General features: G+C 44.0%; 1 long non-coding RNA gene and 1 pseudogene across 1 annotated transcript; one reads left to right on the plus strand and one right to left on the minus strand.

Moving 5' to 3' along the window:
- Positions 1-2481: 2481 nt before the first annotated feature.
- Positions 2482-7987, minus strand: LOC128117330 (uncharacterized). Its single transcript, XR_008220792.1, has 2 exons — positions 6789-7987; positions 2482-3196 (listed from the first exon to the last, which is right to left on the minus strand). It is a non-coding gene; the product is annotated as an uncharacterized LOC128117330 (long non-coding RNA).
- Positions 7988-9589: 1602 nt separating this feature from the next.
- Positions 9590-24345, plus strand: LOC128118021 (L-lactate dehydrogenase B chain-like; annotated as a pseudogene).
- Positions 24346-24639: the final 294 nt, after the last annotated feature.

Consider the following 24639-nt stretch of genomic DNA (forward strand, 5'->3'; position numbering starts at 1 on the left):
TTCTGAATTTTGAAATTCGAGTCTGGGGTGGTTAAGACTCATTCGATTACCTCACGCCCTGAGCCTGCCTGTGAGCAATAACAACAAAAGCTGAGGGAAATGACATGTGGGAGGCCGTAATCACATAAAATATAAATATAGGAAGTGGTGTGAGACCTGCAAATCTACACCTTTTTAAAATTGTTTTAAGAAAAGAAGTTTGTCTGAAATTGGAGTGTAACTGGGTGCCCTGTATTTTCATTTGCTGAACATCGCAATCTGAGCAGCAGGTAGCCTGGGCCTTTGAACTTCTGCATTCATCTACACCCCTGGACTTCTCAGCTACATAGATCACAGCCTTTCTGTCTAGGCATTAATCAGTTTGAGATGGGTTTCTCTCAGCTTGAAGAAAATAAAATGTCCCCAGTCATGTGGAAGTTCTACCATCTTCAAGAGCAGGGGGTGCTCTCTTGACAAAGAAAGAATGCAAGCCAGGAAAAGGTCAGAGGCTAGACAGGTAGGCAATAAGAGGACAGCAGTTCTTGGCTGGCAGTCTGGGTCATGAAAGGTGCTTAATGAGAGTAATGCATGATTGCAGAAGGGAGAGGGAAAAGCAGGAACAGGGAGGCCTGGCTTGGGATGCAAACCCTGGGAGCCACAGGCTATGTGGGTCAGGGGAAAGCAAGTGTGTTCATACCCGAGCAACCAGCTCATATATCTGCTCACATCCCCATCTTCGGGTTTCCTTTCAGATTGCTCCCCTGCCCTAAGGTCTGAGCTATTTACAGAGAACAAGAACAGATTCGAATCTCTAACACAAACTGCAAGTGATGGAAAGACGCCAAAGTGTTCTTACAGTTTGAGGGGGCAGAGGGAAGGGAGGGAGGAGAGGAAGGAGAGAGATCCATTTCAGAGCAGCTTCTGTCAGCTGTCACCCCCATCTGGGGAAAGGACATTGAAGGCAATCTGGGTAGGACAGCAAAGAGACAAGGGTCTCTCTGGCACCTGGGAGTGAGCAATCTGATCCTGGGGCCCCTGAGTGGGGAGCTGGAGGACAAAGCTCTTAAGGGGTAGGAGGGTAAGGAGTCTTGTAGATTCCAGTTTCCCTACCCTGCCCTGTCTCCAGGCGCCAGCCAGTCACATTGTCACTGTAAACAAACAAAAATGGGGAGGCCTGCCAGGACAAAGGACAGGGGTATTTGCAAGCTGAAGGGTCAGGTTGGATGGGGCCCACTAAAGATCCCTTTCCTGGCTTAGATTTCTGAAATATGCTCACAAGAGCTTTTATGAAACACCTTGTGTGTGCTGGGTTGAGGGTTTAGGCAGACCTTTAAATTCACTTGACAGTTGCTCTCTTGGCTTTCTTTGTAAAGGGCTTTGGAGATGTAAATCAAAGCTAATATCATCCTTATTTGGGGAACAAGAAACTGGGCTGTGGGTTTCCCGAAGTGACACCGGACAGGGGTGTAGAGGAAGAAAGCACCGGAAGCCATCTCTAATCTCCAAGTCTATCCTCTTCCTAAAAACCAGCATGCCCCTGTCAAAGCCTGTGTGACTATTCCCCACAGTTAACTACAACAGAATCAAGTTGTTGGTGCTTTCAAAAACCTGAATATTGTGGTGGTGAAGATGACTCGGAACAGTTGGTAAAGAGGATGCTTTACAAAGATTACCTAGCATCACACAGCACTTAGGGAAAATGTAAGTGTTGTAATGGAACATGTTACATTGAAGCCAATGTATAACGCAAAATGTAACGTGTTGGATCCCATGCCTGAAAGAGGCCGGAACTGCAATGGCTGGATGTTGTTGTTTGGTTTTGCTCTTTTGGGGGGCCCTGCCACCCAGCTCCCAAATAAATCACGCGAGGAGGCTTATGCTTACTTATAAATGCCTGCCCTTAGCTTGACTAGTTTCTAGCCAGCTTTCCTTAAATTATCCCATCTACCTTTTGCTTCTGAGCTTTTCCTTTTCTATTCCTAAATATTTTCCTTTGTCTCTTAGTCCATGGCTTGCCGTGTAGCTGGGTGGCTGGCCCCTGGGTCCTCCTCCTTCTCTGGCTACTTCTTTTTTCCTTCCAGATTTCTCCTTTTATATATTCTCTCTGCCTGCCAGCCCCACCTATCCTTTCTCCTGCCTTGCTAGTCGCCATTCAGTTCTTTATTAGACCATCAGGTGTTTTAGACAGGCACAGCACAGCTTCACAGAGTTAAACAAATGCTACATAAACAAAAGTAACACACCATAAAATAATGTTCTACAACAGCTAGATTATACATTAGCTGTAAATTCAGATACTTAAATGAAGTTATAAATATGATAAAGGAAATGATGAAGATACCCAGGGGTTACTATGGATACTGGACCAGGGACTAGAGAAAACTGAACTAGAGCCAAAGCTGGTATTTCCAGATGGACTTCCTGGAGGCCAGGGCATTTCTGTTATTTTGTTTTTGTATTTAATTGTGGTAAAATAAAATAAAACCACCCAGGATAAGATCATAACTTCCCAAGTGCAGTGTGGTTATTTTATTGGCTGGAGGCACCATGATGAAAAGCAGACCTTTAGAATTCAGTCATTGGGCTCTGTGTAACTTAATGGCCATGGGTTAACTCTCTCTCCCATCCTCAGCCACCAGCAGTCACCGCTCAACTCTGCTTCCATCATCTCCACTATTTTAAACCCACAAATGATCCTGACTTCTTCATGGGCACATAGCATTCACGTGCGGCTCTTTGCTGTCTCCCTCAGACTGATTGTATCATCTTGCTGGCTTAATTAACTACTGAGCAGTATAAAAACCTCTGACATGCTTATCTTACAGTTTCTAAGGGTTGTATTTTTTGCCCTCCGAAGACGAACTAAGAAGGACACGCTGCACATCAGGTTTCCCAGATGTTCATAATAAAGGCAGATATTTTTCAAAAGTATGAAAAGAACTTTTCTTCATGGTTACCAAATAGTCGTTTCCTCCACTCCTGGCCTCTGAAGGGAGCCCATTCCTAGCCCTCCCATCCCTTCCTGCCGACCTGGTCACATGGTCTTCGTCTCTTTCCTGGCCAAATCAATTTTCTGTAAAAGCTGTTCCTTGTCCCCATTAACGTGTAACCAAGAGATGTGTGTTGACTGGCTTCCTTCCCTGCAGAGATTTCTCCAGTATGTTGCCAGGGAACAAAGCCTTCCCCTGCAGAAAATAATATCTGAAGGTTGAGATTTCTGGAAGAAGAAAAAAAAAAAGAGTCACAGATCACTTTTGAGCAAAGACAATTTCAGGGGGCCTGACACTAAGTCCTCAATACAGTGACTCCCCCACCAAAATCCTTAAAAAGAAAATATTTGGGGAGACAACAGCACCAGTTACACAGAGCAGATTATTTACCCATAGAATAATTCCAAGTCAGGGCGAACAACCCCGAAGGAGAGGGTCTCTGCTGACAGCAGAATGTTGTTTGAGGTGCAAAGCTGTATCTGGCCCAGTCAAACAACAGACTTGTAGCATAATGAACACTTGAGTGTACAAAGTGAAGAAGACCAACACCCTGCTCCATACTGGGCAGGGCGCAGTGTGGCAGAGGCTACTGTGAAGAGCTGAAGTCAGGTAGCCCTAGCTTTCTGCTGCTCTCTGCTTTGGGAGGAAAGGGGCTGGGCTTTTATAACACTCTGCTACTTGACTAGCGTGACCTATCAACTCCAAGCCTTTCAAGTCTTCACACTGAGCACCGGGGTGGGGGAGAAGGAGAAGATAGATGGACGGTGCTTTCTAAGAACAGTCAGAGTACTGGGAAGGCTTGCATAGTTTAGCCTGTCCCTGGGCTACTGCTAATGTGACTTCCCTTCTGTATGTGGTGAGTTTTTTTTCCCTGCTCTAGAGCAGAACCAGGCCTTCGGATGTGGCGTCATTCACTGTGGGCCAGACTTGCCATCTTGCAGTCACCCAGCTTGAATGGGAACAACTGATAACCAAGGAGACTTGGGCCACAACTCATCTGTGGTCTTAGATAAGCTGTAGCCACAAGAAGACTAACGGCATCCGCAGTCCCCATCGAACAAGCTCCACATCTTCCTGTGCTGTCTTTGTCTCGCCATTGCCAGGCCTCACACAGACCTGGTGCAGGTCAGTCAGCCCCCAGAAAAGAGCCAAGGTTTTCTTTGATCAGAGATGCTTCCGCTACCACTCAGGACCTAGTGCTAGACATGCTGTCCATTTCAGAAGTCATCGGCCAGCCTTTGGAAAGGATTCTTCAGTTGACGGTTGCCATGTGATTCAGCCCATGCCCTTCCAGCCCTTTGCCCTCACGTCAGCTTCTGAATGCAGACAGTTAAATGCTCCCTTGGGAACAGGTATGACTGTGCAGCGGTCATCCTCTGGGAGGTGACGTCATCCAAGCCCATCAGACTGTGAAGAGCAAACAATGGCTGCGTGATTGGGTCAGTGTCAGTAGAAACCAGGACACAGAGCTGGAGGCCGGGGCCAGGAACACCTCGGCCGGTTTGAATCACTCATCAGTCCCTGCTTCTAGAGCCTAGCCTAGAAGCCTCGGTTTACCTCACCACTAGTGATGAGTTCATTTAGGGTGGTGAACAGAAACAAACACCATTTGCAAAGAATAATTTAAACATAATTGACACGATACAGAAAACAAAAATATAGTCATTGAATGGAGTACATATTATTCACTGGTCCAGTGTGCTACATTACCATCCTATCTAGCCCTTAAGGTGTAGATGAGATAAGTTCAGAAATGTGCTGCAAGTCCAGAGATCTGCCTGATGCACAGACCACTTCATCAGCACAACTGTTCCTCCCATGCTATTTACTTGGGTTGTTCACCCTGATACCTAACGTAACGTTCATTGGCTTTTGTTCTGGGTTCTCTGGGTTAAAAAGTCTTTGTGATAATTTACAAAGAAAAAAAAAAGAATACAGTGTCCCCACACAAACTCTTGCACATCTATTCACACTCCAGTAAACTCCTCACCAACATGGAGTAAGTGATTCAGTGACAAGGGTGGGTGGCATTGGTGAGGAAGAACAGACAGGGATCTCACCCACAGGGCATTTCTACTCTGCCAGTCCCTACGCCTCTAGGCTCTTCCTTTCAAACATCATGCATTTTATAGAATGTGTCACCTGGACTGAGCCCCACACTGCTCTGTATTTCCCAAGCAAGCTGAAACAGTGGGTGTTTAATTACTGTTTTTTATCACTTCCTATATGTCAGCACTTTGAGAGGTGTTTTTAAATGCATTGGCTCACTCAGTTCATTCATATAAACATGCACGGTAGCATCCGCACTCTACTGATGTGACAGCTGAAACCAGCAGAGTCCAGCCCTTGCAAACACATGATTCGTGTCGAAGCCACTAACCACGGCATGAAAGGCAATGGATTCTTTGTCAGCCCTGTGTTTTGGTTAGCCACCAATCTATTTGACCTGAGCATCCCCTTGGTGCTGAGGGAAGAATCCATGCAACTGTGGTTCCCCAAGAAAGTTGCTCAGCATTTCTACGGCTCTCTTAACAAGGCTGATGTCACTCCTCTGGGTAGTGTTTTGAGGTATGTGAAAGGGCTGGATCACATATCATGTTAGGAACCTGTTATTTCACTGTGTACAGCCTAGGCATAAAGGAATGCCAGGGATCATTTAACAAAATTATATCATGTATTGAATGTACCCATCTTTATAACATTAGAACATCTAAGCATGCCTATGTGTAGCCACTCACTTCATTCTCATCACCACTAGAAGTTATTCTTAACGAGTTTCAGCAAGATTCAATGAGAAGACAGACCAGCACTTGGCACAAGGCCTGCTGTGTACTATATACCCCAGATTATCTATTGCCTATTATAACTTAGTTCTTTGAGGTTGGTGGACAATGTGGTCCATTTACTGCCACATGTTCAAAGATTTTCAAAGGATGGAGAGTCCTGGATTTTTTTTAAAAAACGATTTTTATTTATTTTTATTTGTGTGTACGTATCTGTGTGTGCATTTGTGTAAGTGTGTGCTAGTGCACACAGAGACCAGAAGAAGACATTAGAGCTCCTGACACTAGAGTCACAGGCAGCTGTGAACTGCCTGGCATGGGTGCTAGGAACCAAACTCCTGTTTTCTGGAACTGTAGCAATAGCCATGAGACACGAAGCCATCTTTCCTTACTCTGGGTTTTCCTAACATTTTTTTTCTTTCAATTTGGTTATCTCATATTTATTTATTTGCTTGCTTGTTTTTTGGTGAAAGGCAAAGCATGTTCTTTTGCACTGAGGCTGCCTTGTTTGATAATAGAGTGGCAGCTTGGTGTGATGGTAGGGTCGTAGGTCTTTCCCCTACACTGGAACTCGGGGTGGCACAATGTTCATGGTTAGCAATACTGAGAAGGGGACAATGGAGATCCCTTGTGGCTCATGGCTGTCTTTGGGACATTAGTGAACAGCTTTGGAGAGCGATATCAGGTGCAGACAATGGGTCTGCGGGAAGAAGCCTTCCCCCAGGAAGCCAGGAGACAGGCGTTAGAGCATGCAACTCCATCCACTGAGTCACTGAGAACATTTGGCTTCTCTGCCCTCTGTGTGAACTCCAAAGGCTTCAAAATGGCCCGTATCTGTTCCCCTGATGAGAGCCATGAAAGCTTCGCTACATGAAGTTGTCGAAACTTCTTGAGGAGATATAGGCTTGAGACACTTATTTCTAGTCAGTTTAAATACTTGGCTCATCTCAAAGTTCAGAAAATCGTCTATTACTTTTAACAGTTAACCTAAAAAGGAAATCAAATGTACCCTGGAGAATGGACTTGGGAATCATACCTTGGTGATCATCTGAACTGTTGGACACCGACCAGACTGTCTCCATCATGAGCGTGACCAAGCCCAGGAGCTCCAGCCTTTGGGGACATCAGAAGACATTCCCTCAGGGCCCTTCCTTGTCACCATTCCTGGGGCAACAGGATGAGCTCAGTTGCAAAGCGGGTCATTTGAGTCCAGGATGGAGATGACCGCTGTCGTGGATGGGTGTGTGGACCCAGGCCAATGTAAATGTCTGGTAGGGTCGTTTCCAAGATGAGACGGCCTTTACACTAAGCAACAACTTTGTTGTGTTGTGCATGTTTCCTTCAGGGAAACCCTGAGGCAAGAATATAAGATTAATTATTTCTGTAGAAACTGGAGACATGACAAGAACCCACAAATTAAATACTGTACTGCAGTGAACAGAAGCTCTGAAAAGAGAAACATAAGAAAAGCTCTCCCCTACACACATGTTGTATGTGTATGTGTGTGTTCATGTCCTTGCCTAGCTTTCTGCCATACATAAATACACCACCCACAACATCCAAGGAAACATTTATGTAAAAACCAAATGCTAGTTTAAATTGGGGGGAGGGGTAAAGAAGCCAAATGGGGGGAAGCATCTAAAGGAGAGGACAGCTGTTGTCATGACACACTGCCAATTACCCATCTTGCCAAGGGGGACATGCTCAATGGACTGGGTAGGGTAGAAAGGATAGATGTGTGGTTGAATTATATCACCCCACATTTCATGTGCTGATAGTCTCACCCCTAGTACTTCAGCATATTACCTTATTTGAAAACAGTGTTTATAGAGATAACTGGCTTCAGTGAGGTCACTGGGGGAGCCCTAACTCTCTAATATGACAGGTAAACTCACAATGGGTCGGATATGCAAAGAGGGATGAGAGTCAAAGAGACTTCTAAAGCTCGGGGCCGTCTACAAGGTAAAGACAACAGCCATGGTAGATTCTCCCCTCTTGACCCTAGGAAGGAACTATCCAGCTAATAATTCAATCTCTACCTTCTGGATCTATGAGAAAATAGATTCCTGTCCCTGCCACCAGGTTGTAGTTGCTATGGAAACAATGTGGTTAGAAGCAGCAGCATCTTCCTAGCCTCTTCAGGAGTCAGGCTCCTGAGAATGTACAACAAGCCTCCTTTCTGTATTCTGGTCATAAACGCAAGTTGACAATATGTAAGTGGTAGCTGGTCTAAGAGTTCAGGCCTCTGTGAGCTCATTGAACAGTACTGAAGAATACGTTTTCAACACTGATTAACCCCCCAGCATGAGCTTCTTTTATCTAGAAATATAGTGAACAGTGCAGGGCCCTGGAAGTCTGTGGGTTTTATTCCTTCACTGTGGGTATGCCCTGTGTTCATCTGTATACCCATGATGGAACATTATCTCCTGACCCACTATAAACTCTCAACAAAGGCAGCTTAGAAACATTCTGACTCACCCTCTCATGACATCAAGGGGATGGGGATGAGAAGAATAGAGAAGTTGGAAAGCCACTCTGTTGACTGATAAGCATGGCCTGTGTCCTAATTCCAAAGTTGGGGTTTTGTGCGGTATACCATATTGGCTTCTTTCTATAGAGAAACAATTCTTATAGGGTGGTTATTTAGTTTTGATTTTTAAGACAAAGTCTCACTGTGTAGCTCATACTGGCCTCAAACTCATGACAATCCTCTTGCCTGAATTTGTGCCTGCTCCCTTTTAAATGTCTCCTTGGTGCTCAGGATTGAACTCAGGGCTTTGCATATGCCAGGCAAACACTCCACCACTGAGTTGTATCTCCAGCCCTGGAAGTGATTTTTAATGTGAGAATTCTAATGGCACTCCCCTTGCTCTGCAGAGTTCTCCTGCATGGAATGAGCTTTGAGGTCACCTGACTTCTCTGTAATATCTGTGCAGATGGTTTGCCAGTTCCAATCCAACACTTACAAGGATAGGAAACTTCCTCCTTTCTTTCAGACAGCTCCAATGATTACAAATTCCTTGACACCCACCCAGAAAACCACGCCAGACTGTTGAAGGTAAGGATATGTGTTTTCAGTTATCCAATGTAAGCTGCTGCCCAGGGATGGTCCTTAGTCCTCCAAAGTCTCTTTGATGAGTACAATGATGCCATTGGTTCAGATGGCACCTCATTTCTAATGGGGATCATAGTAATACAAGCTCCTTTCTGGGTGGTGGGGCTTGGTTCCCAGTTCAGAGAACACTACAGTTGTCTGGTCTTTTGGACGGAAAAGCTTAAAGAGAGTGATGGGGCAGCGACTTCAGTTGAAAAGAATTGGTGGTATCTCTGCATTGAAGAACTGTTTCCTCAAAGAGAAGCCGGTGCATCTCTCTCTCTCTCTCTCTCTCTCTCTCTCTCTGTGTGTGTGTGTGTGTGTGTGTGTGTGTGTGTGTGTGTGTGTGTGTGTAAGTCAGATGACCTGCTTTGGTTTTTCCACTTGCTGGATGATGCTCCCGTTCCTTACCACTGTTCCCCAAGCAAGCACTGTGGCAAGGGACGCACCGGGAGGAGAATGGGTTAACATCCTTCTACAGCTCTTTTATCTGTGAGATCCCCTTTGGGCATCATGTTCCCGCAGATCTAAGCAAGAAGACTGAGGTTAGCAGGGCAGTTCAACCCCAAGTGACACACATTCTACAGGTCTACAGCCCAGAGATACACACTGCCACCCACCCACCCACCCTTTCTCAGTCAGAGGCCATTCTCAGGAGATGAGTTAGAAGTAACTGGGTTGGAAACAGTCTTCTTCTCTGGACAGAGCTGCTTTAGACTCGAACAATAAAGACCTGCTCCCACATGTGGGCCAATCGTTCTAACACAGCCATGCTCCTGTCCTTTAGTCCTCCAAGTTCTGTGAAAGGAGTGGCATTTGCCATTCTAGAAGTAAGAAAGCCCAAGGTTTGGAGGAACCAAGGAACTAGTTGACACTTACTAGCTGGTAAATGTGAAGCCAGTGTTACAATCTAAGCGGGGTGATGTCAGAATTGTCAGCCTTTATAGTAGATCTGTGTCATGTAGAAAAAAAAAAATACATGTATCTACACACATCCATAAAACCTGATGAGCACATTCGTAAAATCACAGGGAAGAAATTGTACATCTTTATTTCTCTCCCCATCTCTGTATAAATTTTGATATCAACATTGGAATTAAAGCATATACTAACATTTATATGATCTACAGCAATAGGGATTGTCTTTGTGGATGAAGGGTCCTTCTTACTGTGATAGGCTCGTGGAAGTCATTGTTTCCAAGTTAGAACCTAGAAGAAGATAGAGGACCAGCAAGATACCTCGATGCCTCACATGTTGTCAAGGCTGATGCCACAGGCAGAACAAGAACTGATTCCAACAGTTGTCCTTGGCATGAATGCTGTGGCATGTGAACCCATGTGTACACACACACACACACACACACACACACACACACACACACACACACACACAAGGGAGTGTGTGAGGCCAAGACTAACATTTCACTATTAAATAATGAGGCAAACTTCAGGTTTTCACATTCTTAACAAAATAATTTGGGGCCAACTTTGTCACTTATTGTATTATTTCCTCAATTTGTTTTACTCTTAAATGAATAAATACTTTAAAATTTTCAAAAAATAAAAAAAGCCACACCCCATGAATCCACCTCCCAGATAGCACTTATCTGACATTTTCACCAGTAACTATAAAATAACAAATGTACATGACTTGAAAGCAGCCTTAGGAAGGAAAAGAGAAAATAAAGGGTTTCTCCCCATCCTTACCTCACTTTGAAATCCTCTTCAGGCAGACAGCTGCCTTTAATGCCCCTCTCTCCTTCTCTCTCTCTCCCTCTCTCTCTCTCTTTCTATTTCTTCCTCTCCCTGTCTCTCTCTATCTCTCTCCCTCTGTGTCTCTGTCTTTCTCTGTCTCTCTTTCTCTCTCTCTCCCTTCTGTGTCTCTCTGTCTGTCTCTCTCTCCCTCTGTGTCTCTGTCTCTGTCTCTCTCCTCCAAGAGGCCCATACACCTTACACTAGCGGCTTCTGTCTTCCTTTAGTTGGTGGTATATACCACAGTGACCTTATCTGCTGCAGTCAACTACTTTGACGCAAAGGTTTTAGTTGCCAATCAATAAGGAAATGTACAAGATATGGATAACAACACTAGCCCTGTGTTTCTGGGCACTCATTCTGCTAATCACATTATACTTAAGTGTCCATCTAATTCTCACAAAGGCTGCAAAAGGATTCTGCAGGATTCCTTAGATTCTTTCCATTTGCCTACCCAACCCCAAGTCCACAATGCACTTTGTGGAAAGCAACCACAGTGCCCTTGCTTCTTGCTCTCCACTGGAGTCAGCCCCAGGACAGCAGAAGAGGTGGGGAGGGAGAAATGGGGAGGGGTATGGTCGTCTGGCTCTCCCACTGGTGTCCTCTACTCCTGAAACAGAAAGCCAGAACTTTGATTAGTGGTCCTTTTCACACAGCAGTCTTCAGCTTGGCAGATGGTATTCCCTCTTCCCACTTATTCCCAGAAATGACTCCCCCACTTTTGCTAGCCCAGGAATAGACATAGCCTCTATTTTAGTTTGCTTTCTATTGCTATGATGAAATGCCATGACCAAAAGTAACTTGGGGGAAAAATGTTCATTTCACTTTCCATCTTATGCCCTATCATGGAGGAAAGTCAGGGCAGGAACTCAGGCAGGAACCTGGAGGCAGGAACTGAAGCAGAGGCCATGGAAGGACATTGCTTACCAACTTGCTTGTTTATGCCTTGCTCGCCTTGCTCCTGATTTCTTTTTTTTTTTTTTTGGTTGTGAGCCTAGCCTTTCATGACTGAGCCATCTCTCCAGCCCTCTTTATTTCTTACACATCCTAGAGGAGCAATGAACTGGGCCCTCCCACATTAATCACTAATCCAGAAAATGCTTCATAGGCTTACCTATTGGCCAATCTGATGAAGACATTTTCTTAGTTGAGATTCCCTTTTCCCAGATGATCCAGGCTTTTGCAAATTGACAAAATACAGAGAGAGAGAGAGAGAGAGAGAGAGAGAGAGAGAGAGAGAGAGAGAGAGAGCGCACAGCTTCCTTACCCTCACTAAACCTTTGCAAACAGTCCTATGCCTTCAATGCTTTTCAAATCACTCAATTTGAGTGTGCAATTTGTTTCCTCCTAGGACTCTGACTCATGAATATGAACTGTGATTCCCATGATACCACTGACAAAAATAAAGAGGCAAGAAGTTACCTGACCATGAAGGGTGCATTAGTCCCTGAAGGACCTGGGCTTGATCCTTGAATTCACTCCCTGGATGTACTCTTCGGCATCCCTCCAGCACATTCTCTATTCCCAGAACATTCATTTTTAAAATTAGCTCATTTTTAAAAGACTTATTATTTACTATGTATACAGTGTTCTGCCTGCATGTATGCCTGCACACCAGAAGAGGACATCAAACCTCACTACAGGTGGTTGTGAGTCACCATGTGGTTGCTGGGAATTGAACTCAGGACCCCTGAAAGAGCAGTCAGTGTTCTTTACCACTGAGCCATCTCTCCAGCCCCACTTAGCTCATTTTATAGGCTCAGGCCACCTCCACAGCTGTTGCTGTCCTTGGAAGCCATCCCATAGTCCTGGCATCCCCAATATCCTGGGCTCTCCACAGTCTGTACCTTCAACAATGGCCTCCAAGCCTTTTTCAGGAGACCCTACCATATGATGTCAAGTCTCAGCTCTTCTCCATGACTCCTTCAGTCAGTGACCTCCAGGGCAGTGAAGCCAGTCTTCACCTGTAGTGTCTCCTTTCCTCTCATGATGTCATGTCTTGTAATATTTGCTTAACTCTGCAAAGCTGTGCTGCATTTCTTTAACTCTGGAAACATGTGTTGCATCTGTTTAACTATGTAAAGATGTGTTGTTATTTTACCTTGCCTGTGTAAGGCACCTGATTGGTCTAATAAAAAGCTGAACAGCCAATAACGAGGGAGGAGGAAAGGTGGAACTTCCAGGCAGGGAAATTAAGTAGGAAAAGGGATTTAGGCTCGAGAAGAAAGAAAAGGAGAAAGAAAAAAAACAGGGAAATGCCAGGGACTAGTCACACAGACACAGAGGAAGCAGCAAAGTAGGACATACAAAATGAAGGAAAGGTAAAAAGCTCTGAGGCAAAGCATAGATGAACAGAAACAGATTAAATTAAGTTAAAAGAGTTAGTGGGACAAGCCTAAGCTAAGCCTGGGCATTCATAACTGATAGTACATCTCCATGTCTTTATGTGGGAGCTGGTTGACAGCCCAAAGACAATGCCAACTACAGTGTCAGGCCTCAGCTTCTTTCCATGACCTGGTCAAAGGGTCTCCTGTGCAGCTGAAGCTGCTACACTTTCCCTGATGGCCTCTCCTGACATCCCATGATGCCAAACCTCAACTGTAACTCCATGCTTTCCTTAATTATGCAGCTCCCATGGAGCCAAAGGCAGTAACATGTAGAGACTCTTACACATTTCCAAGTTCATTTGTGGGTATGAGATGCAGCCTTAACCCGCTGACCACAGCTTCTGCACACTGACCCTGAGGAAACACTTCCAACAGATTTCGTCTCAGTAATGCTGGGCTCTTCTTAATCACAGATGATTTCTCAGACCCAGATGGCCCTATCAATGGTCTCAGTAAAGCAAACTTTCATTTCTATATATTCTTAATCCAAAATATTACATGGATGGCCCTGGTAGAGTCTTTTCTTCCCTGTGAACTTTACCAGCCAGACTGCCATATTCTGCACTTTTCTCAGCATTATTTTCTAAGTTCCCACAACAGGTGATTAATCTCTGAACACTCCATGGATTTCCTAGTCTAAAGTTCCAAACATCAGCATAATCTTCCCCCCAAACAACATGGCCAGATCTGTCACAGCAAGAGTCCACTCTCTGGTCCAATTTTAATCTTAGTTTGCTTTTGATTGCTGTGACAAAGTAGTGTGACCAAAAGTGTACTGGGGAGGAAAAGGTTTATTTCACTTTACAGATTATAATGCATGATGAGGGGAAGCCATGGCACTAACTCCAGTCAGGAACCTGTAGGCAAGAAATACAGCAGAAACCATGGAGGAACATTGCTTACTGGCTTGCTCACCTGTGGCTTTCACAGCTTGCTTTCTTATACAGTTCAGAATCACCTGCCCAGGGACAGCACTGCCCATAGTGGGCTGGACCCTCTTACATCTACTACTAATCAATAAAATATACCACATGCTTGTTTGCAGGCCTTTCTAATGGAGGTGTTATAGAATATTAGTTGAAGATGTGTTACATTTGTCTATGTTGTGGAACATTTGCTTTAATGATGCAAAGATGTTTTGCATTCTTTTATGTTACATTTGCTTAACTCTGTGAAGCTGTGTTACTTTGCCTGCTTAAAATACCTGATTAGTCTAATAAAGAGATGAATGGCTAATAGCTAGGTAGGAGAGGGATAGATGGGGCTGCCAGGCAGAGAGAATAAATAAGGGGAGAAATCTAGGCTCAAGAGAAGAGTGAGAAGGAAGAGGAGGAGAAGGATTGAAAAAAGGAGAAGAGGACCCCAGGGGCCGGCCAGCCAGCCACACAGCCACCCATGGAGTAAGAAGGAAAGAAAGGTATATAAAATAGTGAAAGGTAAAAGCTCAGAGGCAGAGGTAAACAGGATAATTTAAGTTAAGAAAAGTTGTCTAGGAACAAGCCAAGCTAAGGCCGGGCATTCATAAGTAAGACTATGTCTCCATGTATTTATTTGGGAGCTGGGTGGATCCTCAAGGAGCAAAGAGTTAAAAACAACAACTACTACTACTACTACATGGAGGTCTTTTCTCAACTGAGATTCTTCCCAGATGACCCTAGCTTGTGTTAAGTTGAGAAAAACTAGCAGTACAGTCCCCTTACCCTCACTAAATCTTTATAAACTGCTGTGAGGTAATGCTTTCGTACACTGGTTTAATAAAACACTGATTGGCCAGTAGTCAGGCAGGAAGTATAGGTGGGATAAGCAGACAAGGAGAATTCTGGGAAGAGGAAGGCTGAGCCAGGAGATACCAGCCCACCGTCCAGGGAGCAACATGTAATGGCACAAGATAAAGCCACGGAACATGTGACAACATATTGATTAACAGAAATGGGCTGAGTTTAAGTGTAAGAGCTATTCATTAGTAAACCTGAGCTAATGGCCGAGCAGTTTTAATCATTATAAGCCTCTGTGTGTTTATTGGGGGTCCAAGCAGCTTCGGGACCAGCGAGTGACAGAGATTTCTCCTGACAGCAGGCCAGGCGGGACACAGGAAAACTTCAGCTACAATAAACAGTCCTACTCCTCCAATGTTCTTCAAATCACTCAATTTGAGTGTGCAATTTATTTCCTCCTAGGACTCTGACTCATGAATGTGGACTGTGATCCCCATGATACCACTAACAAAGCAGGGGGGAGAAGTCACCTGCCTCTGCAGGGTCCATGAGCCTGTGGAGGACCTGGGCTTGTCCTTGAACTTGCTCCCAGGATGCACTCTCAACCTTGTCCTGACTCTTCCCTGCAGAGTCACATGTGTTAGGGATGTGGCTTCCATGAAACTTCAGAGACCCACAAGATTTTTCTAATACACAGTGTGGCTGTGATTTCCTTATATGCTTATCTTGGTAAATGTGTGGGCACAGGTTTTAGCAGCGCCAAGTCCATGAAAAAATACATACATTAATAGATGATATATACATATATAAAAATACATACATATAGATAATATATACTTATGTGTATAGGCATATATATATAATTATAATTTGAAAGAGCTGTTATTACATTGATCTCTTTGCTAATAAAACTAAATATACTCATACAGCATCATTCAGTAAGTCTATCCTAAATGGATGTAAATAGATTTAGATTTGTAGACATGGATACAGATAGAGACATGGATATACAAAGAAATGCTGACCCATTCATGGAGGGCGTGTCCTGCTTTGCTCCCTGTTGCTATAATAAAGACCATAACTAAAAGCAACTTGGGGCAGAAATGGTTTATTTGACTTGCACATCCCAGTCACAATCTATCATTGAGGGAAGTCAGAGGAGGAACCCAAACAAGGACAGAGGCAGGCACCATGGTAGAAAGCTGCTTACTGGCTTGCTCTCTTTGCCAGGCATGCTCATTTTCCTCTTTTAGGACCATTTACCTAAGGGTGACACCACCCACAGTGGGCTGGGCCCTTCCCCGTCAATCATTCATCAAGAAAATGTCCCACAGACTTGCCAACGGGCCAGTCTGATGGAGACATTTTCTCAATTGTGGTTCCCTCTTCGCAGATCACTCTAGGTTGACAAAAATCTAACCAGTATAAGGGAGTTCACCGTCTCTTTGGGAGGGGTATTTTCTTCTTGTTTTGTTTGCATTGTTTTTGTTTGGGGAAGAAGTGAGAAGTTGGTGGGGGGTGGAAGTCTATTACTGGAGAATTATTGGGGAAACTTTACTGGATGTACGTGATGGGGGTTCTGCACAGAAGTTTGAAGCAATGGTGCACTTGAAAAATAATGTGGGAAAGCCAGGCAGTGGTAATGCAAGCCTTTAATCCCAGAACTCAGGAGGCAGAGGCAGGCAGATCTCTGTGAGTTCGAGGCCAGCCTGGTCTACAGAGTGAGTTCCAGAACAGGCTCCAAAGCTACACAGAGAAACCCCACCTTGAAAAACCAAAAAAAAAAAAAATAGAAAAGAAAAAGAATGTTGGAAATATAGTGTCAAATTTAAAAACTAAAATTGTAGTATGAATCTTAAATGGTCTTATTACTAAGAACAAACCCGGAGCTAGGTATTGAGGTGAATGCTGGAAGATAAGAGAAGCAGAACAAGCCACAGCCTCACCAATTCCTCAGCTGATTCTGTTTCCTCAGACTGGAAGCCTCTGAGTCCTCATCCAGAATGAATCTCAGCTGAATTGCTACTCAAAAGCCTTAAAGCTTAACCAGGCTCGTTCCTGGTTTTCACGCCTTTTATACCTTTCTGCTTCCTGTCATCACTTCCTGGGATTAAAGGCTCTTGTTACCACGCCTGGCTGTTTCCAGTGTGGCCTTGAACTCACAGAGATCCAGACTGATCTCTGCCTCCCAAGTGATAGGATTAAAGGTGTGTGTGCCACCATTTTCTGTCCTCTGTGTCTGTCTAGTGGCTGTTCTGTTCTCTGACCCCAGATAAGTTTATTAGGATGCACAATATATTGCGGAACACAATACCACCACATAAAATGTATGCTATAATGCCATTTTTTGTCAAATAAGAAAAATCCCCTTAAAAAAATAACCCACATTTTATACGTATCCATGCAAAAATGTTACAAATGGTATATGTGAGAAATGATTGCCAGTGAGCATGGAAGGAGGTGAATAAAACACTAATGTGGGGGCCAGTGTAGAGAAAGGAAATGTCAGATTTCCTTCTAGACAGATAGGACCAGTTACAACGCTGCTTATAGCGTGAGTGAGCACTCACCATTTTCTGTAGTATTTCCATCAATCAACATTACCAACCTTAGGAAGAATTTCTGCAAGCTGATGGCTACTATCAGACTTAAGTTCTGTCAGTCTTAATTCACTTTACCTTTCTCCATCATTGTGCTATAGTGTGTCTTCTTCCATAGCTCAGGTTAGTTGGCATTGCTAGAAGGATATCTGGCTCTTCAGGAGCTTTCCGGCTCCATCGGCATAGTCCGTTAGCAGAATGTTTTCAGCTCCTGGACAGCACAAGGGACCGCAGGAGCCATAATGAAAATGAATGCGGGCCCCATGTTCCCATCAAACCCTTCCTCCAGTTTGAAAGTCTCCAGTGTCCCAGTGACCCCATGATCGTCCCAGGGCAGGTATCCCCGCTGCGTGCTCAACTTATTTCAAACTCTGTTTCAACCTCACTCACACTTAATACATCAAAAGAGATATTTTTTCTTCACTGAGCAGCTCGGTGCTGTGGAGCTGTCTCCAGGGGCCCTTTTTGTTTAACCAGGCTTTTTTTTTCTTTTCTTTTTCTTTTTGAGCCTCCCTCCACGCCCCTACTTTTTTTTTTCCTTTTCTTGGAAGAATTTGATCTTTTGCCAAAAATAAATGAAACGCTGGATCCAAGTTCAAGTCAGAATTTACTAGCTGATAAATTGGAAATGGAGAGTGGGCTGGGAGAACGGAGAGAAAGTGTGGAGGCGGGGGGGGGGGGGGAGGCTTTCATTTGGGGCAAGTTCAAACTTGGACTCAGAAGCTATTAAAATGCCTGCTCTGTGCTGAGTCACATGGAGGAGGAGGAGGAGGAGGAGAAAGTCAGGGGATGAGGCTGGCTCCCTGCCAGCCACACGCTCTGCCCAGGTTGATGAAGAGCCTGCAAAGGAACGATGGCAGGGTTATAATTTCAGTGTTTTAAATATAACGTTAGACGCCACGTGCCTGACACAGAACGAGCAAAAAAAAAAAAACCCAGATCTCTGCGTTCATCAGACTAGTGCCTGAACATACGTGTTTCTGGGAGCCGACTCCCACTCAGCTCTTAGCCCAACTTCCCCTGCTCCAACCCTGCCTACCATTCTCCAGGCCTCCAGCAACTGAGTCTCTCCAGATGTCTCCAGTTAATAAAGGAGTGAAGTGGAGCCTTGGGGAAAACATCAGAGCTGAAACAATAGGTTTTCCTAAGATGGGACGATGGTGATGTTAATTCAAGTAAACTCAGAAGCAGTCTTAGGAGATAAGTGATGTTATGTTCACTTTCACAGGAAAGGAAATGAAGTGCTGTGACTTCAGCGACTTCTCCCCACTGGCCAAGCTAGAAAACACAGGGCCGAGATGTGAATCTAAGAGGTGTGCTCTGTTCCCTTTAGTCTTGACAGTGACTGTTGCCTCTCAAGCACCAGTATACCACTATACCTCAGAAGAGAAGTACACCTTCATGCTTCAAAGCCTTGGTACTTGATGTTGTCTTCTACAGCAAGAAAAGGCAGCCAGAGTAGTTCATTGTGACCCTTCAGTCCCTCTCATACCATTTCCTTATTGGAATCCTGGTTCTTCGATCATTTTGACATTCAGATCTCTCTTCCGTTTTTCTCACCACATTTTTATTATGAACAATTTAAACACACAGACTTGCTGTAAGAATGTGGGTGAGCCTGCATGTGCTCATCATGAGATTCATCAGCTAAGACTGGTTTGGTCATATCTATCCATTTCTCCATACCCTTATTCATCTACCAAATCCATCTTGCCCTACACATATCACACATTAGCACATGATGTATCTCAACACTTCTGTTTCCTTCTGGTTTAGGACACACAAAATAAGCATCGTGCCTAACAATTACCAAGGGCTTTTAGTCAAGTGCTATGCCAAGCACTTTCTGGGTGCCACATAACTTGATCCTGATGGAACTCTTATGTGATCCCTGCGGTTACTACCTTCATCTTGCAGACAAGAATACTGCATTCCAGAGGACACAGACCAGGTTAATATTTGCTTGTTAAGTATTCCAATGGACTTTGCTGCATGAACTCTTCTCATTCATTATCTCTTCTGATACCTCCTAGGGCCAGTACTGTTGCAGGTGAGGGAACAGAGACTTAGAGAGAATGGCCCACCACACAATAACCACAAGGACTTGAGTAAATTGGGGATGTACAGCTCCACTCTGCTCAGCCTCTCCATTGGCTCACATCTCCAATGCAGCATTCCTTTTTGCTACCATATTCTCACTGCTTGCCTCTCCTTACAATTCAAAACTCAAGGGCAAGTGTCATGAGTAGAAAAATCCCAGGCCAAAGTGTTCCAGTTGCCAAGAAAATTGATAACAGATACTGTTAGTCAGCTTTTCATTGCTATAACAAAATACCTAATATAAACAGTCTATAGGAGGAATGACTCCTTTATGCTCACGGTTCCAGAGATTTCAGTTCACAGTCACTTGGCTAGTTGTTTGGGGTCTACAAAACACCAAACTTACACAACAGTGCCACTGCACTCCTTGGTGTCAAGTTAAGGCTCACACAAGATGCCCAGGACAGTGGATGCCCTATTTCTCCTGGGCTGTATCACAATATAACAAAGGGCACAATGTAGGATTTGAGGGGGAGGACCACTTGTGTCCCACTCACCCCAACACGGGTCATGGCCTATTCACAGTTATTATCTGTTATCTCATTGGATCCCTATAGCAACATATCTGAGAGCTACCTGTCAGTGTCCTCAGTATTTCAGATGAAGAGACAGACTCCAGAAGTTTAATGATGAATTCAATGAACTCAAGGTCATGCTACCCCAGAGGGAAAGAATGGCTGGTTCCAAATCCAGTGTCGTTAGGTTGAGAGAGCAAGGGCGGACACAGCACTTCAGATTTGTTTGTTTTGTTTTGTTTTCCCAGTCTGGTGCTGTATTAACTGGTGTGCCAGGGTTAGTGAGTAACAACATCTAGGGAGTCTGAGAAATTAGCCAAGCCTAACACTGGGAGAGCTCAGCCACTTGCTAAACGGCCTTTGCTCCAGAGAGTCTTTTGATATTGCTCTGTGGTTCCAAGCCCAGGCCCAGGTTGACGCTGTCTGGATCTGAAGCGCAGCCAACCACCTACTGGCTGTATGACTTGGAGACTGTGGCAACCTCTCTGTGCTCCTGTTTCCCTCACTTGCAGAACAGAGAGGATTGTACTCATGCACGAAACAGTTGCTAAGGACCAAGTGGTATTTTCTAGAGAAAACCTTCAATTAGCATAGTACTTATCAATTGTCTGATAAAAGTATCCTAACCTTCATCTATGTGATGGGCCTTGGGTATACACTGAGATATTCAGATGACTTCAGGTGAGAGGTTTATTACAAACACAGGGTTTTCAAGGTATCCAGAAACTCTCCACTGTGTAGTAGAGTGTCACAAATCAGGAAAAGCACACCTTACCTTTAGACTCTTGCTTCCAGGACACAGGACTAGCCTGGGATGTGAGTGCTTCCCTGTGGAGGAGGAATTCCTTACACCACCCCTTCCTTTTCTTCTTCCTTTCTTTTCTTCACTTTGTAAGTAGGAGATAAGAATACATCATATTCCTTCAATCATGGCCTATTCCCTGTAGGTAATCACTCTACTCTCGTTTGGGCTTAATTTATATTCATCTTTTGATTTGTATGTGTTCTTTAAAACATGTGTTTTCTAATATATATATTTTTTATTAGAAAAGGGGAATTTTTATGTATCTTTATACTTCTTAATTCTTATTTTGTTAAAATAGGATCTCATTATATAGCCCTGGTTGACCTAAACTCACTCTGTAGGCTAGGCTAACCTCACATTCATAAATATCCCTTCACCTGCTTCTGCCTCCTGGTTGCTGGAATTAAAGTTATGTACCACCATGCTTATCTTTTGTGTCTTAATTCTTCTATAGCACTGTTTGTAAATGTGTCTGTGTTACTGAATGTTTATCCAGCTTCCCTGTTCTTTCTCTTGCACAGTTCACATGATGTATTACACTCATGATGTCACCTACCTAATTTGCATTGGTAGATTTCCATATCACCCTCAAGTTCCTACTACTATGAACACAATGAACATATCCTAACATGTTCCCTCTGGACTTTGCTGATGTTCTTGGGATGCCTATGTGGGATCCATGTTAATTTGTCTAAGTAGTGTCAAATTGCTCACTAAGCACGCCTGTTACTGGCAACCCTCCAAGCAGCAGTGCATAAATCCCAACTCCACATCACACTTGTAGCATGCTGCTGTTGCTGTCGCTGCTTCCAGACTTTGATAGAATTGCCATTTACTCATTTTTCCATCATAGTCATTCCAGATCTTTCTGTGGCTCCTTCTGCTTTGGCTTCTGACCTATGTTTTGTGGTGTCTGTTTGTCCTTCTCACTCTTTTAAGTCTCTTCTACCCTCTAAGGATTTTATTAATAATCATCGTTTCTATAGTTTTCTGAAGAAGAGTATCCACGGACTCCCTTGTTTTCTATTTTCTCTGTACATGTTGTGACTGTCTCCATTGGTTATTTTCCAGGCCAGTGAACTTCAATGAGGCAGAGTTTTTGCCTCATAGTCTTTGGTGATGATATCTACACATGGGCAGAAAGATGTCTCCAGGGTCACATGGTATTAATCAGACCGTCCCTGAGGAACAAGTATCTGCTAAGGACTCTTGCCATGAAAAGCATTCAGAGTTTCACAGACAATCCAGGATACACATCCATTCAGTATTCTATTAAATTAACCAAAATTTGCCTGTCTTGATGCAACGTGGCTGAAATTATTCAGCGGGAACAGTAATCCCAAGGGTTCTCCCGCAGTGGACGTAGAAATAATCTGCTAGTTAAGCAGCATTTGTCTCTGGCCTCTCGTTTCTTTCCTACCTTACTTCTACCAATGCACACAGGTAGAACTGGGGAAATCCTATCTCAAGGCACAGGATCTGTATTTCCCTCACTACGTCATTCTTCCCTGGCTGTCTCGGCCCGATGGAAGCAGCCTCTCTCTTTTCACTTTGACTGTAACTTTTCTAGAAGGCTCTCCACCGTCCTCCATTCTGAAACACATCCCCCCTGGCAAAGTCTCCAATCGTCTGTCATCACACACTCCACTTTATTGTAATTATTGTTTTGCTCTACAAGATGCAAGCAACGTAAAGTACAGCTGCACCTGTCCTGTTCACCTGTCTTGCTGAGTGATGGACAAGCTGTGCCTTGAGGAGGGAGGAGGCCAAGTCTAAATCAGTCCAGTTACAAGGACCGAGGGAAAGCATAGTTCCTGCATCACCTACATCACAGAGCTTGATATATATGAAAATAATTGTTTTTAAAATTATAAGGTTCTAAAAGTTACATTAAGAGCATTAGATGGATCTTTGGATAGCATTGTGCCTCTTAAAAGAGATTTAAAGGCCAACTGTTTGAATAAGGATAAAATAATTCTCAGATCCTAAGATAATTTCTTAAATCTAAGATTGTCATCAACAGGATGCTGGTAATAGAAGGGAGCCTGAAGATTGTTCTATCTAGATATTTTGTTTGGCTTTAAATAGAACTTGACTAGGAATTGGTATAACTAGTTCAAATTACTACACTATAGCCCAAAAAGACTCAAAGAAAGTTTGTTATCAGTGGATGGAGGGTAAGGAGGTCTAGATATGTCCATGTTTTTTGATCTCCTTTCCAAAGAGTTGAAAATAAGGGCTCACAAGACTGATGACTTTGTGGTGATCCCCATTTCAGTGCTCTGTGAGCCTTTTCTTGTCTGGGCAAGATAGCAGCCTTTAAGGAAATATTCATTACACCTGGTGCAGAAGAGGAGGCATTCAATAAGATCACCACAGGGGGTTTCAGAAAAGTTGTTATGGCATGTGTCATCAGCATTCTAGGAAAGTCTCTGGTTGAGGAACTTGCCCTTGTAGACATCTTGAAAGACAAGCTCAAAGGAGAATGATGGATCTGTAGCACAGGAGTTTATCTCTTCAGACTCCTAAAACTGTGGTGGCTAAAGATTACTCTGTGAGAATCAACTAACCTGGCCTCACAGGGGCTCACAGAGGCTGAACCACAATCAGGGAGCCTGCACGGGTCTGACCTAGGTCCTCTGCTTATATGTGTAAATTGGGCTTCTTGTGAGACTCCTAGCAGTGAAAGCAGGGGCTCTCTGACTCTTTTGACTGCTCTTGGGACCCTTGTCCTCCTCCTGGGTTGCCTTGTCCAGCCTTAATATGAGCAGTGAATGGGGGTGGGCTGGGAGGGGCAGAGGGAGGGGAAACTGTTCAGGATGTCACATATGAGAGATAAATAAATAAATAAATAAATAAATAAATAAATAAATAAATAAATAAATAAAATTGCTCTGTAATAGCCAATTCTAAGACTGTAGTGATGATTGCAGGAGTCTGCCATCAGAAGGGTCAACTCAGTTCCTTTTTCCTCAGACCACCAAGTACAGTTGTGACTGCACCAGCACTGTGGTTTCTAACCTGGTGGGTCTCCATATCTGTGTCACCTGACAACTAAATGGGTCATCCGTGCACCACATGATTAGATGTGTTGGCAGTCTGGGTTTGTTAGGTTTTGCCGTGTAATGGCAGAAGGTTGGCATTCATCTCTGCAGCTGTTAGGGGTGGGTTTGGGGAGTACATGCTGACTCCAGTGTGGCTATGTGGAGTAGGGTGACCATGGAAGGCATTTCTTCTCCAGGAATTGAATCCATAAATGGAAACAGATTACGACAGAACTAGAAGGAAGGATATATAATATGTGGTGGTAGGAAGCGCCTTTGAAGTCATTAAGCTAAAAGGAGACATCACTGGACTATTGCGTTAAGTGCAGCTGCCCTCACTGAATCCAGTTGAAAAACCTACCTGAGATTCACCCCGTGTCTACGATGGTGAAGGGAATATATAACACTGAGAACAAAATCTTCCTCAGCCTCCCTGCATCCTTAATGTTCAAAGATTAGCCAGCGTCATCAACCAGAAGCCGAAGGCTGACAAGGTTGCTCAGCTCAGGAAACGTGCAGAAACCCTGGGGAATGTCCAGAAGGATCTACAAAGCCCGTGACTGCCGAGTTCTAGGTTGTAGATCCCAAACCTGCAATGTGATTAACCATGAACTTTTTAGTCTTTAACTTGTATATAGGTCACAGTTTGTTTCTTCTCGTACACGTGATATGAGCTCACAGATCAAAGTCCAGGCTTGTTGGATGCTTGCACTATGAGCTCTTGAACAAATAAAGTTAGCTATTGCCAGTGTGGGAAAAGGAAAAAAAAGAAAAGAAGGGCTTACATAGCAAGATAGCTTGATTTAAAGTAAAGTAATAGGACTTACCAGACAGGGATACATTGTCAAGGTCTGCAGCAAACCACATGGGTGAGG

This window comes from Peromyscus californicus, unplaced genomic scaffold (genome assembly GCF_007827085.1).
Source record: "Peromyscus californicus insignis strain IS unplaced genomic scaffold, ASM782708v3 Scaffold_21__1_contigs__length_65335640, whole genome shotgun sequence".
NCBI classification, from domain to species: Eukaryota; Metazoa; Chordata; class Mammalia; order Rodentia; family Cricetidae; genus Peromyscus; species Peromyscus californicus.